Below are 15,734 nucleotides of genomic sequence, written 5' to 3'. Positions count from 1 at the left end.
CGCGCCTCGCTCTTCCCCTCTTCTCTTCCCAGCCCTCCAATTTTGCCAAGTAGTTTTTTCAAAGAATTCCTGCACGAGCGCGCTGCAACACGCCACGAGAGCAATTGCTGGGGGTAACTAAAGGTAAGAGAAAAATTATTCTACCAGTCGTACAATTCTCTTCTCGTAGAAGAATAACCTCGCGTGTGCAGTGCGTCGATCGATAAATTAACTACGCGACAGCTGCGTGCTCTAAATTACAGATTAATTATTTTGTTACGCGTTGCAAAATCCGAGTGACGCTCGATCGGGCGATTTTCGAGGGGACGACGATGCGGTCGTGAATGAAGCGAGAGTAATCGAGTCTCGTCTTGGAGATTTTCAAAACCACCGAGTGACGCGTTAAGTTTAAATTTAATCCGATTTATTTGGTTTAGAAAACGGTTCGCGACCGAGGCGTCTCCTCGGAAGACGAGTCTCGGTGGCGATCAGAGATGGCGCGACGATTAGTAAATGGTCCTAGAGGGCGTCATCGTCGCGAGTCTCGTTTAGCGGCTGGTCCTAACCTAACCTTGCCTCGTCACTCACTCAAATACTCCTCCCATCTCCCTTGGTCCCCAAGGAAGGGAGGATCAGAGGGAAAGGGATATGGATTGACACTTGGACTCCACCCGTAAAGGATCACGCTCCATGACCGGTCATTTTTCCCCCCAGGAGAGCCCCTTCCTCCTCTCGCTCTCAAATGGAAAACGTGAAAGATTCCTTCGCTCTCTCGTTCGCTGTTTAACAAACCAGATTTGTCAGATTTCACACTGAATTCTTAGTTGCGTTCCGCTGTAATTCACCGTGCAGTATTTTTTAAACTAGTTTGTATATATATATATTTCCCTGGTGGATCCGGCTATTTACTTTTTAAAAGCAACAGACTGTTATTACGGGCCAGTAAGCTGTTCAAAATATTAGTCCAGATGAGGTTTCTGACAGAGTATCGCATACAAGTATATAATATATATATATATATATGTCGTAACCACTTGGGAATTTATTCGATGATTACTTAATCGTTGATCGGGGACGGTGTGTATGGGGGGAGGGGGTGGAGTGGATAACTGCGGAGAGAAAGGAGAGAGAAATAAAACACGTAGCGCGGGGATAGAATTTTCCCCTCGGATGATCCAAGACAGTCCTACGATGTTTGGTATATTGACACGGGGAATCCCGTGCTAAATCATCTGTCGCCCCGCAACTCACCCTCGTGGTTCGGTCGGAAACCTTAAGTCCCTCGTTGTCTGTCTGCTGTCACTCACGTCGCGACCCTGTGTGGCCTCTTTCGCAAAATAGATTCTCTTTGCCTTTAATCGCTTCTCACGCTGGTAGAACATTTTTAAAATACTCTTATATATATATATATATATTCAATTTTTCTTACGAATATTCCCATTTTTCTCATTTTGGCATCTAGATCTCCGGAGCGCCGTGTATAGATTCAAGAATGAAAAATACAACAGTCACTCGTGTATAACAGCGATTGATTCGTAAAGATAAGAGAGAGAGAGAGAGAGAGAGAGGGGGGGGGGGATAGGAGAGAGCTTACGAGGGGTAAAAAGATTGACCTAATAAGATGTTGGAGGGTGTTTTCGAGAGGATAGGAAGTGGAGAGGGGGTTGAAGCGAAGGAGTGGAGGCGCTGCGGATCGCGTTGCAGCAGCGAAAGAATTTCAGGCTCCTCTCGCTCCTTGATACTCGATGGTTTCGCAGAGCGTTCGACACGATGCTTTTTCCACCCCCTCCAGGGCGAAACGTCTCCGTGAAGCAACCCTGCGCGCCTTCCATTCCCGAACACCCTTTCCGCCGGGTTTGCAGAGGCTGGCTGGCTACGCAGGAGAAACATGGCTCCCCGACAGAATACTCCCCCCCCCCTCCTCCCTATCCCCGCTGGTGGCCCCTTCCTTCGCCCCTCGCCAGGCCCCTCGTTGCATTTTAAATCAAAGCCCGGAGGTAACGCAATCACCAGGCATCACGACGCTTCCACAATTTTCTACTTTAAGCTACTTTATGTATTAGTACCCCCACCCCAGCCTCCCGGCTGCTTGGCTCGTCCACCCCCGCTCGTGGCCCCTCCGCAAACCCCTTGCAGACGCCCGATCCGCATTCGCTTTCTGCCACCAACGCCATACCCACCATCCCTTGCCACCCTGCACCCTCCTCTACATTAGTCTCCCGTTCCTCTATCCTCTCCGACTCTCCCCCCCCCCCTCTACCACCCACCAGTTCATCCATCTACCTTCAACCCCGTCCATCCCCCCGCAGACCCCTTTGGAAAAGCCCCAACAGCTACGTAACAAGGTTATTTTATTAAACAACCGCCGCGTTGCTCGCCAACGCCGCTGGAATTCCACCGAATTTCTCCCTCGAACAAAGACCACCTTACCACCTTCCTACGCTAGCTCTTAAGCTCCAGATATTTATACAAAATCACTATTTTTATATCTATGTAAAATATTCCTCTCTATTTTTCATCATCCATCTTCGTGATTTTATGATACATGCTTCAATTTTCGATTATCGTTGTAACTTGCGATTTTAGATTCTTACAAACGGAAGTGACGTGTAGGTTTTTCTTGAAATTTAGTCGAATCTCTGCCTGGAAGTAAAAGTGACTCAGCTTTCTACGTGGAATTTCACAAACTCCGGAAAATCATATAGAATCATAGTTTTTGTTCCTATATATAAAAAGTGGATTCTATTTTTTTATCTATATATTCAATCAATGTTCATGCTTTTGATTCACGTGTTATCGTTATCCGGCGGTTCTAATTTTTTGGTCGACTTGCAGTTTCTCGAAAACGGAAATGACGTAGCCCTTAGTGCGAGTATCGTTCAGTCTTTTAAAAGGCTGGTAAGATTTTTCTATTTCTCTCGTAACGCCAGGTTGAAATGTCAGGAAAAATAGGACTCGTCGGAGTGGCCAGTTTAACTAGATGTACGATACACGCTTTTGCCTTTTCAGTTGAATTTTTTTCCCTCGCGCTCCCCAGTGGCCATCCCAAAAAATATGTTTAAGCATATTTACCCTTTTAACGCAATATATCTCCTTACATTTCTAAACTTCCGAGCGAGCACCAGCGGATTACGCTCAGCCGTGCTTCCGCTAATCCCAAACTTAGGCAAAGGGATTTTTTAATTGCTCGGGCAAAATTCTTCAAACTCCGCAAGCTGCTTGCTCGTATATCCAAACAAATCGATATTCTCACGAGCCACCGTTAATTAATCAAGTGCAATTGTATTTGTGCTTCGCGTTAAGAACATTGCGAGATAATTCGTCAAATAAATAAATAAAAGAACCAACAATTGATCCACATCGAAAGAAGCAGAAAAATTTAAAAATAACAAAAACACCGAGTTTAATCGACCATAAGCATTTAGCTATCGAACAATTTCATAATGGAGGGATGAAGAGGATCAATCGAAGCAAGAGATGAAGAAAGGAGGCATTTGTGTTGGATATGTAAGTGGAGAGGAGGATTATAGAGATAAGCATGAGCGATAGAGGGAACGGAAGGATAATAGAACATTTTCGGGACACCCCGGTATAATTGGATGGACAGAGGGACGAGAGGCTCTGGGATAGTTAGTTAGTTATGGGCAATGTAGGTGTAGGTGCGCGCGGCGTGTAGTTCGCAAGCGTGGCGCGGTGTAATCCAGTCACCACGTAACGCGATTATCTTCCTAACTCGCTCTCTCTTGCCTTCCTCTATCCATCTATCCATCATTCTCTCGCACTTTCTCGCTCTTCCTCACCCTGTCCCTCTATATATGCATATATATATATATATATCCTATACAAGCAAATTTCTCCCTCACGAACTCGGACTTCCCTCGAGGACGAAAGGACTAGTTGCTAAAGCGAGTCACACAAGAGGACTCGATATACTAATTCCCTATAACATGTACATGTGTGTTATATATATGTACATACTGCAATGCACAATATATATTCTACACAGATAGAATATAGACTAAACGGAAGTCGTTCTTGAGACAACTGTTTATATTCGTAAATTCTCGTGTTAAACACGCATGTCCATTGTGTGTGTGTACTAACACAGTAAAATTCAGGTGGGAGTGTGATATGTGCATGATAAGTGTATTTTGTATGTTACAGACAAATTCTTTTTTTTCTCTCTTCATTTTTTTTCGCATTTAAATGTGTTCATTAATTTGCTATTGTTTTGCATTGAACATCCAATATGTATATTAACAAATTGTGAAAAATTCCTCGATCGTCTTACTTAAGAAATTTATTCTTTGGAATATTCTCTCCTCATTTTCAATGAATTCCTATATTATTCACGCGTCAGTGGATTAAATTGTTGAGAATTTTCATTTTATTATTTCGCTGGATATGCGATTCTGGAGGGGAGGTGTAATATTATAATAAGTATTCGTGTTTGTGTGCTTGAATGAGAGTTGTGGGGGTGGTGGGGAGGGGGGGGGGGTGAATAATAGGAAGCAATCTCGACGACAATAGCGACTCGAGGCAAAAATGAGGAAGGCGCACGTTGCTTCTATCAATTTGCCGCTAAGTGACAATCCCCGCGGATTATCGAATCCAAGAGCCGGTAGCATATTCCACACGAGTGGTGTGAGGAGGGCAAGGGAGGGGGTAAGAGAGACGAGAGAAATGGAGTTGCGCCAGAGTGTGTGGCAGAATGGAGAGGGAAGAAACGCGAGAAAACTTGGAGAGGGGATGAACTGGATCTTTAGCTGGAGGGGGGATGCTGCTCGAGGAAAACCAGCAACGATTGTGTATGAACAGCAGACTGAGAAGTGGAAGGGGAAAATTTTCTTCACCTGCATGCCAATTGCCAAGCTCCGAACAAGAGGTTCCTCGGAAAGATAACCAGCCGTGTGTATACCAAAAGATTCCATTCCTTTTGTTATAACAAAGAATTGTGAAACAATTTTTATTCAGAAATTTGTCAATGTTTGTAGCAACAATCTTTGTATTTGTTCAGAAACGAAATTTTGTTTCGATTACAAGTATCCAATTTTATCAGCCATGGCAGAAGAGAACAAGGAAAAATGTTATTGCACAATTATTTGATTAAGATTTGTATCATCTGTAAATAAGATGATATCGATAAAAAAAATGAAAATATGGCTAACAGTGGTATAATTGTAAAATACTCTATAAAATAAATTGAACGAATGTGTAATGTAGAGCATATAAGTCAAGGAATTTTTCCAACGGGACAAAGATGTCAAAGTGTAGTTGATACGCGAGGAATCACTTGGGATTAGAGATAAACACGATTTACAGTGGGAGCCAGCTATTACGGATCCTAGAGGGGGAATAGTAGTTGAGGAGAGTTCGAACATGAAGATTTGTATCGGTTGAAAAGTAAAAAAAAATATGAAAACAAAATTATGCTTGGTGTATGATTATAAAAAATTGTACAAAATATGTTGATCTAACTTGTCCAATGTAGATCGTACAAAGGAAGGAATTTTTTAAGGGAACAAAGGTGTCAAGGTGTGGTTGATACGCGAAGAATCACTTCGGATTAGAGATAAACACGATTTACAGTGGGAGCCAACTATCGTGGATCCTGCGGGTAGAGGATGGTTAGGGGTGAAGAAGAGGAAAAGGAAAAGGAAGAGGGTGAGGGTGAGGGTAAGGGAGAGGGGTAGAAGTTGAAGAGAATCGTTGTAGGAGGCAGCGGCGGCGCCGTGCTGCTGGTTGCGATGACGTAGAGACACGGGACCTCAGCTTCGTCGCGACTTTCCGAGAAGTAGGGATGTTTGTCGTACGCGTTATTTGCCCAATAAAACCACGTGGTGTGCCACCCCCGCATTAGCTGAACCCCCGAAGAACGCCGCTGGCCACGCCTCGTCCGACAATTGGCGCTTGCGCGGTTACGCCTATCGAGCACGCTGTCTCCTCCAGCGGGCAAAACTCTCTGGTTTCACGATACCGTCCCTGATACCGTCCGCGATCACGCTAACGAGCACTCGGGATCCGGATCCCCACGAACACAGAATCCCGCGACCTTACTCGGGATCGACGCGTGCTCTCTCCCCAGTGTCCTAGAATTTCAACCATTGGACTTGGACAGCAGGAGGAACGCGGTATAGACAAATTCTTTCCTTTGAGAATAATTATTAAACAACGATTTAACAACTGGACTCTTCTGGACAATTGTTGTTGTACAAGACTGTATTGCTGAGGAACTCAAATTTCAACGATTTAACAACTGTACTCTTGTGGACAATTGTTGTTGTACATGACTTTGTATTGCTGAGGAGTGAAATTTCGACAAATCAACTTGAGCAGCAGATGAAACGCGATAATCAAATTTAATACTTTGAAAATAATTGTCAAACGAGGATGTAACAACTGTACTCTTTTGGACAATTGTTGTTATACAAAATTCTGTATCGCCGAGGATTGAATTTTCGACTATTCAATTTGGACTCCACGAGGAACGATCCAGCGAAATTTAACTTTGGATAACATCGTCGATCGATCGATTAAAATTATAATCTTCTAGAGAATATGATCATTATTGTCGAGGAGTAAAGTTCCAAAAACTGCAGGAGGAACGATCCAATCAAAATTAATTTTAGATAGAAAAAAATTATCAACAAACTAATTAAAAGTATACTCTTCTAGAGAATAATTAATTATTGTTGAGGATTAAAATTTCGACGATTCAACTTGGACCGCAGGAGGAAAGATCGAGTTAAATTTTTAATCTTGGAAAATATTGTCAATCGACTGAATAAAGTTGTACTCTTCGTAGAAAATAATTATTAGGAATAATTATAGTTTAACGAGGATTAAAAAATCTATCCCGAGAGATAGATCAGTGTGGACGTTGCTTTATATTTTTTACACGAGTGAAATTAAACTTTCGTCACCAGACTATATCCAAATTCATGTTTCTTATATAACAGTGACAGTTGTGTTCTTCGGGATCGATGCTCTAATTTTCCGAAGAATTCTTTAAGACTGAAATTCTCCTATTGCCAATTATATATCGTGCTTACTGCTTTGTTACTGATTCTTTTTTGCCGATAATGGTAAAGTTTTGGAAAGTGTAATTTGGGATGTGCAGAGGAGAAAAATCTCTCTATATATATACAGGGATAAATAATTCGTTTCGAATTCGTGCAAAGAATTTAATTTCAAGGAGCGTCAAGTACAATAACCGTTAACGGTATAAAACGGGTTAAACAAATGATCCCGAAGCTAACAGATTCAAGCGGACAGTTGATTGGCTGAAGCGCGCTACACTAATCGGCTTGCGTTCGAACAAATCACACGACCCAGCGAACTGTTGCAACAATATCGTCGCGTCACTCGTATTAAAAGCTTCAAGATCGTCGTGTGACGAAGAGTTAAATAGCCCAGTGCAAAAAGAACATTTCGAAGCAATCGGTTGAAAATCGAGACAACAAAATTCCTATCGAATGCTTCAAGGTCAAATTAGGACACAAATTGAAGATTTCCCCGAAGCATCGAGGTTGAAGAGGAAGGTGCTGGAGGATCGTCGACGTAACGGAAACTCGAAGAGTCCAGCGGAAGGCGCAAGGAAGATCAGTTTTCCATCGAGACGAGAAATTGCGTCGAATCTTTCAAGGTCAAATTTGGATAGAAGTTGAAGAGTAGGACGAAGCATCGGAGTTGAGCAAAGGTGTTGAAAGACTTTCGTCGAGTCAAACGGGCATCGAAACGGTCGGTTGACAGTCGAGACGAAAAGAATTTGCGTTGAATGCTTCAAGGTCAACCTTGGACAGAAGTCGAAGATTTGGATGAGGCATCGGGTTTGAAGAGGAAGGTGCTGGGGGACTGTTTCCGGTGCAAGAAGAGAACGAGTAGAAAGGTTCCTCTGGTTTCGGAGGGTCCGCAAGGGCGCGGAGGAGATCGGGAAAGTGTTGTTCAGCCACGAATCCAGGATTCTCACCCCCGGAGGCGGCACCGTCTCGCCCGGGGGAGCGGGTCCGCCCGCTAGCCCTTCTTCGGGACATTATCATCCCCCCACGCACAGTCCACCTCCCGTCAAGGTCGGTAAAAACCTTTTCTTCTTCTCCATTCGTTCCAACACGCACATATATATATATATGTATTTATACTGAGAGACCACAATTTTCCATCATCCGTTCAACGGTTGGTTCTCCAATATTGCCTTTGTATATATGTATATCTATATTTTATTTTTTGCTTTCAATTTACAACCAACGACTCGTGTAACAACGAAAAGATACTTGGATAAAATGTCTATCCTAGACGCGCACCACTTGCACGTTTCACGACGCGCCGCCGCTTCAAATTGGATAATGCCCGGAAGAACTCAGCGTTATGGCTAAATATATCTGCCGTCTATGCGAAGGATTTGCCTAATTTGTCCTCTCTATCCATCTATATATCTCTCTGTTATTTCAATGATATCCTCGAGCAGAATCATTCGCTAATTTAGAAACTATTTATCATTATTTTTACACGATATTGGTCTTTGCAATCTTCCATTGGTTTCTTATGTTATTAGTTTTTGAGTTTTATTCAGTAGAGCTGTGTGGATGACTTCGAGTCACGTTGTAGAGGTTTCGGGGGGGGGATTGAGCTTAATTTTTGTGCATTTTTGCAGAGTACAGATATTTTGCACCGAAGCCTGATGATTTTATTTTTATCATAACCTGCAATCTACTTGTCGGGTTTTTATTTGTTAATCGAAAAATTAATTCTAATTATTGTTATACGATATTTCTTTCTGGAGGCTTCGTTTGATTTTTCGTACGCAGAAAGAATTTTTGAAAATTCAAACAAATCTGCTAAAAATACATCCATTGAGATATTGACTAATTCTCGATGAATATTTATATGATATCGATGAGATTAATCAATTAAGTTTCGCTCGATTTGGTCATTTCTTCGATGATTCGATCAGTTACGCACAAACCTAAGAATATATCCAAAAGGAAGCTTTTACAGTAATATTTATTAGAACAAAAAAGTTTCTTCTTTCAGCTTATATTATAAATTTTCGAGCTTCGCATTCGATAGGCTAGTATGGACGACTTTAAATCATACAGCGTAGGAAGAGTAGGAGGAGAAAGAGGGGTAAGGGGGGGATTAAATTTTCTGCGGTGTACCGAAATAGCAAATCGTGCTTCTGGATAAAGTCTGAAATTTTCCAAATAAAATTTGGATTGGCAATTGGATTGCCAGAGCTCTGCGCGGGGCTGCTGCATCTCTATACTGGTATCACGTGACAAATCCCAGTGGGTGAATCGGGACAGCACTCGATTCGACGGCAATCGAGTTTATCTCGAGCGAACCTACGTCCTCCGTTCGCCGTCGGAAGAGAACCGTCTACGATTCCATTTATACAAAAAGTTTCGCTGCTCTCCGAAACCAGCTTGACCATTCACACAACCCCCCCCCTCCTCCTTGACAATACTACAGAGTAAAATCACCCTTCTCCCTCCTCTCCCCCTCCACCCACCACAAATTACTCAACAAACATCTATTTTTCCTCCGGATTCCTAATTTTCCGTGAAAATTCTCGTACGAATTCTAATCTTTTCGTCAATCAATACCATATATATATATATATATATATATAGCAAAGGCGAAAAATTCAATTGCGCGAATAATATTAATAGCGTAACTTTGCTTTTAAAAAGAAATAACAATTCCCTGCAGCAGCTAACTCAAACGCTACATTATTGAAGTAATACTTTGAAACTTTTCCAATCAGCGATTAATCATAGTTCAATATTAAACTCATTTTAAAAGCGGCCAATCGGATTGCGCAAATTTCGAGCTTTAAATCGGAGAATAGCAAAGTGAAGTTTGAAATGATTTAAAAGGGTGAGGGCTTTGAATATTTCCGTGACGCCAGAGTTGTTACAAAGCTATACCGATAAATATCTTTTTCCCTCCGAGCATGATTCGATTAATTATATATATATATATATATATATATGTAGAACAACTATAAGAAAATACAGTAAATAAAACGTGTGCAACTTTGGAAAGTGATATTAATGCCCGAACGAGAATCGAAAAGGGAAAAATACATAAGGATTAAATTTGCAAGGGATGAAATTTAAGTAGACTCCAATTTGCTTTATGAGATTTTCGTGATAGGCCGTAGAGAGCTTGTTAGGTGAATCGAATTTGCAAGAGGAATAATCCGAGAGCAGAGGGTATATTATTTTCAAGTGACCGGTTAGACTTTATCAAACTGAACGTTAAGATTTAAAAGAGTGTTGACTCGAGTAAACTTTGAAGAGGCGTCTCTACTCTCTCGTATACAGGCCATCGAGTTTCTTGTTGTGCTTGGAGTAAAAAGGGAAACTAGTGGGAATTTGGCGCGACAAACGCAATACGATACCGTCGGAGGAAAGCGGTTGCTCATGGTCACGTAATAAGGCAGGATGCTCGTATAAATGTATAGGAGTGAGGCCAGAATATTTCATACAAGGGGAGGGGAAGGGGATGAAAGAGCCGAAACGACGCGACGCAACGGGGAGAAAGAAGAAAGGAGAGAGGGAGAGAGAGAGAGAGAGAGAAAGAAAGAAAGAAAGAGGTCGACGATGATGGGTATAAGGGCGCCTGTCAGAGCTCGTTTTCGTCAGGCGGTAGCGCAAATCCCTCCGGGGACCGCGGCAGCTGTCTACGGCTAAAGCTCTCTTGCTCCAAAAGCTTCGTTCAAACTTAACGTGTCCTTCTTCTTCTTCTTCCTCTTCTTCTTGTTTCCTCTATCCCCCCCCCCCCCCACCTGCACCCCCTGTCCCACCAATAAAACTCTCGGCTTCCTCATTTTCTTCCTCCAATCACTCCCGATTAAAACAACTGAAATTCTATTTAACGCGATAACCACCCCCTCCCCCTCCCCCCATTAGTACCACGCTTGACCAGTTTTAAGAATCTCGCCAGTCCATTAGCGTCAAATTGCTTCTGCCCGTTTTAAATTGTTATTTAATCTACGTCCGACTCGTATTACCAACCTGAAATAGCCACTTGTCCATCTAAACACTTACACTCCACTTGTATACGTTAATAGCATTAACTTGCTTTAGTCACAGTGTTATATATATTCTTATAGTTTTAGTAATCGTAATCTTTGCTGCTTTCTCGCATTTTCTTTCTTATTGTTTCAAAAAATCCAAGGGTTTGTTCTTAGTTTCAAAAATTTAGTCCTCTTCTTTCCAAAGTCGATATAATATCATTTGTGATTCGGTACTTTAATAACATCAGTCTGTTTTAATCACAGTGTTATATGCCTTGTATTTTAAAGTTTAGTAATTGTAACCCGTGATTTTTCCAGTTATCTTTTGTTGCATTCGTTTAAAAACGCTAATAACGTTGATTTCTAGTCGCACCAATTTCATCTTTGTTTCTTTCTAAAGTCTATACAGTACAATTCGATTCGGTGCGAGAAAATAAGCTCCGTGTACGCGAATGACGAACGAGCATAACGCGATTAGGCGTTATACAATTGTCCGATGAGATTTTTCTAAGCAAAAAGCGCCATTCATATTCTTCAATAAAATCCGGAAGAATGTGTTATTCTAGAACAAAAGAATTATACAAAATTCGATCCACGAAAAACTCGATAAATTCTAATCGGTATATATCTTAATTAGCTGAATTCATTAGAGCGATTAGTATAGTTTCGGTTGAGAGATTCGAGTGGAGCCAGTGTATTCGGGGACTCGTTTGATTTGGATGAGAGTTTTTAATAAAATAAGGAAGCACGTGGGCTGAGAAGGGCTATGCGGCCCTGTCAGGACACTTGGGGCTCGGCCGACACTTTTGCTCTGATTAAACTTAATTCATTCCTCAACGAGAGAAGAGAAGAGGCAGAAGAAGATGGCACTAAAATGCCTAGCGCTGCGGCCGCCGGCTCGCGCTGTCTGCCGTCCAATCCTGCCAACTTAACCTCATTAATAAATTAATTAGATATTATTGTGTTGGCAGCCAGGGCGGCAGCTGCGGGCTTGCTTTCCTCCTACTCCGTCAACTTTTTTATCTTTATTCTCCTTCTTCCTTCTCTCACGCACACACACACACACACATATACTCGCGCTAACACTCTTTGCACCATTAAAGACCATTTTGAATTTTCCCATACCAAGGCTACGATATATCAATTATTATTTTCCCCAACATCTTTTTCGACTCCATAACCATAACGAGGCCTGGCTGTGGAGCCCGAGGTCAGGACCCATGACGTCACGACTCGCATGACGACATAGCCTCGCGTAAACGCGGTACACACTAATAACTAAATTATGAGATATCGCTTATTGGTCGTGGAAACGAATATTGCTAATTTCCTGCACACGCGATGCTCGCTGCACAGGAGAATCTAGCTTATTCCACGCAGATTCCCCTCCATGGAACTCTTGTTCGTCGCTGGAGAATATTCCATCGAAGGATAAACAAAATTATGATTTTTTTCGAGAATTTTTTATCGAGCCTCGTAGACTATATATATTCATAAGAGAGTGGTTTAAATTCTGGAAGTTGATGGTAAATAAATAAGGTAAATACGTGCATATATCATAGAATGATCATGATGTATAGTTGGATAATGGAGATGAGTCGAGATGGTCAAGTGGCACGTGCGCCATGGGTGACGAAGAGGCTGGTCAAGGACGAAATGAATTGAAATGTTCTCCTGAAGAAAAACAAAGAAGGAAGAAATATAATAAGCAAGGTGGTGGTATATCCGAGCGAGATATTCATTACGGGGTAACAGGGCAACTGTGGTAATGACAAAAAGCACATGCAGTATTATCATTGAGGAGTGTATGGCATTAAGCCATAGGGGGCCAGGATTAGGATGTCGGCCATTACCGCGCGTCACTGACCGTTTATTCTGCGCCGTGGACGCTCTGCTCACTTCCTCTAGATGCTTCGTGTATAGTATAGATATGCCTCGCTACATCTAATATATATATATATATATATATATATATAACTATGCTATCACATTGTACATTAAATAAACTCCATTCTGCACCTTTATTCCCCCAAATCCTCTAACTCGACCATCGCTGATCAGCCTCTCGTGGAACGTGGATGATACAGAGATTTAAACTCTTCAGGGTGTAACAACTTATTTCGGCCGGTTTCATTTAAATGGTTGTACATTGAATATTGTATTTTCTGTGCTGACTAATGATAAAATTTAATTGTTTTGTGGAGAAATTCTTTAGTTTCTTCTTATCAACAAATTAATTTGGACTTTTTTTATTTCAATAATTGTGCATCGGAAGTTGCATTATCAGTGTTCATAATTGATAAAATTTAATTTATTTATGGAGAGTTTCCTTGGTTAGTGGTTTATTATGAAAGTTTTGTTGTATTTTTGTTAATAATGGTTATTGTAGTGATGAGAAACTTGATTATTTGTGTGACTAAGGGCGTCGAGAGGTTAAGCAATTTTCTTTTACGAAGGAATATGACGGTAAAAAGTAAATCGTCTTAGGAAATGTTGAAATTAATCCGATAACAGATGCGATTATGTTCCTGGCGCTTAATTGAAAGGCTTATCGAGAGGGTTTTATTACTTCCTCGGAGGAAGGTCGACAAGTGCTTTTTGTTTGCAAATGGCGGGACGAAAATTAACCCCTAATCGCAATGGCGCCACGAGAGCATAAATAATCAATTGACTCTGCCGGTAGGATTGAATTCGATGGCCGCTGGTTTTGCAAATTCTATCAGCCATGGCGTGAGAAAAAATCTCTATTTCCATACGCAAACTGTCCACTTATAGATTTGTAATTTCCCTTGGATTAAGTGGCTTTTTTTCTGTAAAGTATAACAATACGGAAGCAAAGTCTTCCTGTACGAAGCTGAGGAAAATATCTTATAATTCGTACCTGTGCAAACGGTCCATTTGCAAATTTGCAAATTTCCTCAACCGAGGTTGCTAATACTTGGCTCGTTTATAATATAACAATAGAAACCCCGGAATCTTGTGTCGCAAAGCTGAAAAAGAACCTTTATTTCTTCCTATGCAAATTTTCCACTTGCAAAATTTGCAATTTCCCTCGACTGAAATTACTAATATTTTTTGTCCATGATGTAACAATACCAGAGAACATGGAGTTTTCTCGAGTATAAATTGTAAAGAAGGTTGCAAAAAAAATGGCCGAACGAACTCAACCGTTTTGTTCATTGGTTTCGAGCGAGCAATCGAGAAGTGCACCGGTCAAAGCTGGCGGAAAGTCGATAATCTGAAAATGCTGTATATCGCTGATCGAATCGAAATTAGATAATCCGTTCTCACGATCGGCTTATGCTAACGGGCTGGAATCGGAGAGATGTGAGTTATGCACGGTAGTTGGTATACGAGAGAGTCGTCTGTATGTGTTTACATGTATATATATATATATAAAATAGGTATAAATATAAATATATATATAGAGAGAGGGGGGAGGAGGGGGGTGAGTATAAAATGAGAAGCACGGTTTACACGGGAAAGTGCACACACGTTGAAGGTATCTTTTGCCAGACACGCCCCCTTTTCTCCCTAAGGTGTAGAGTCTCGGGAGCGTTGGAGGGGGTTGCTTCCCTTATATCGCTCTCGAAGCTCCTGTTTTACGGTTTTCGACTTTTTCAAGATTTATCCTCGCCGCTTCCTCGCTAAATCGCTTTCCGGGCGGAATTTACGGGCGAGCAATAATACAGAGGAGCTCCGGCAACGACCAGAAGCGAAACGCGGCAAGATATCCGCTGCTAGGGGGTGGTCGGCCAGCTTTCCAGGGGTTTCGGGAGGGTGGAGGACCAGCAAGAGAGTGGAAGCTCCACCCGACCGAGTAACAGGGAGCTCACATTCATTCTCGGCACGTTCTTCTCTACCTGACTGACTGCCTTGCCCACTCGATTCTGCTCCTCCCTCCGATGCACCTCCACAACTCCGAGAACCAACTGACACGCGACCCTATATCCAAAAAAAACCTCCAATCCTGCAATCGCTCCATTTTCATCTCAATATCACCATCGACGTAAAGAAACATCAATCAAACAATTTTTAGCTGAATAACAATTGCACATCAAACCATGCCGTGTATCATCCTTAATACAGTGGCGAAGACTAGCGAATTTCCTCGAGAGGACAAGTTAAACGATGCCCAGCACGTGTAGTACATTTACTATTACAGTCCCCGACAAAAACTTTGACCAATGGTCGAGGGAGGAGAACGGATTCAATAGTAAGTAATCCCATTGATCCAATGAAAATCAAATGTATCGAGAAGAATGTTTTCATCTCGAGAGAATTCTCAATTAAACACGATTCGCTCGATGACGAATGACAAGCGACAGCACGTGTTCCACACCTGATACAGTCCCTGACAAAAACTTTGACTAGTGATTCGAGTGATAGGGACACGAGCGAAACTGCGAATATTATTTCCGTAGGTATAGAAAGAGAGCAAATCAAATATATCCTGAAGAGAAAAACTGTGTAGATTTCCATAGGACGATCGAGGAAAGTTCAAGCGGAGTCTCCTATAATTTAGGGGGGAGGGGTATCGGTCGAAATTGGCGCATATCACAAACGGGGAGGCAATTGGAATATAGTAGATGCCTTCTGTACCGACGTGGGTCGTTGGGAACGGCGGCGACGGTGCCCCAGGGGCAAAATTGGGAACGGAAGCAACCCTCGACTGGCTCACCCCTACCCGCGCTAGATCGCAAGCCCTCGGGCCATCACTTCCCCCCTCCAACCA

General features: G+C 42.0%; 1 protein-coding gene across 2 annotated transcripts in view; it reads left to right on the top strand.

Moving 5' to 3' along the window:
- Drgx (Dorsal root ganglia homeobox) overlaps nucleotides 1-15,734 on the top strand; it is a 46,991-nt gene continuing 31,257 nt past the window's right edge. The window contains exon 1 of one of the 2 annotated variants that reach the window (XM_066733384.1): nucleotides 1-123. The gene's annotated coding sequence lies outside the window, so the exon portion shown is untranslated. Of the gene's footprint in view, nucleotides 124-5,977; nucleotides 8,049-15,734 lie in introns of those variants that run through there. The other variant, XM_066733383.1, reaches the window with a different exon arrangement.

This window comes from Prorops nasuta, unplaced genomic scaffold (assembly GCF_024137725.1).
Source record: "Prorops nasuta isolate Cenicafe-Biocafe unplaced genomic scaffold, Cenicafe_Pnas_1.2 PNAS00010, whole genome shotgun sequence".
In the NCBI taxonomy this organism is placed as follows: domain Eukaryota; kingdom Metazoa; phylum Arthropoda; class Insecta; order Hymenoptera; family Bethylidae; genus Prorops; species Prorops nasuta.
This window is presented reverse-complemented; position numbering and strand designations above follow the sequence as displayed.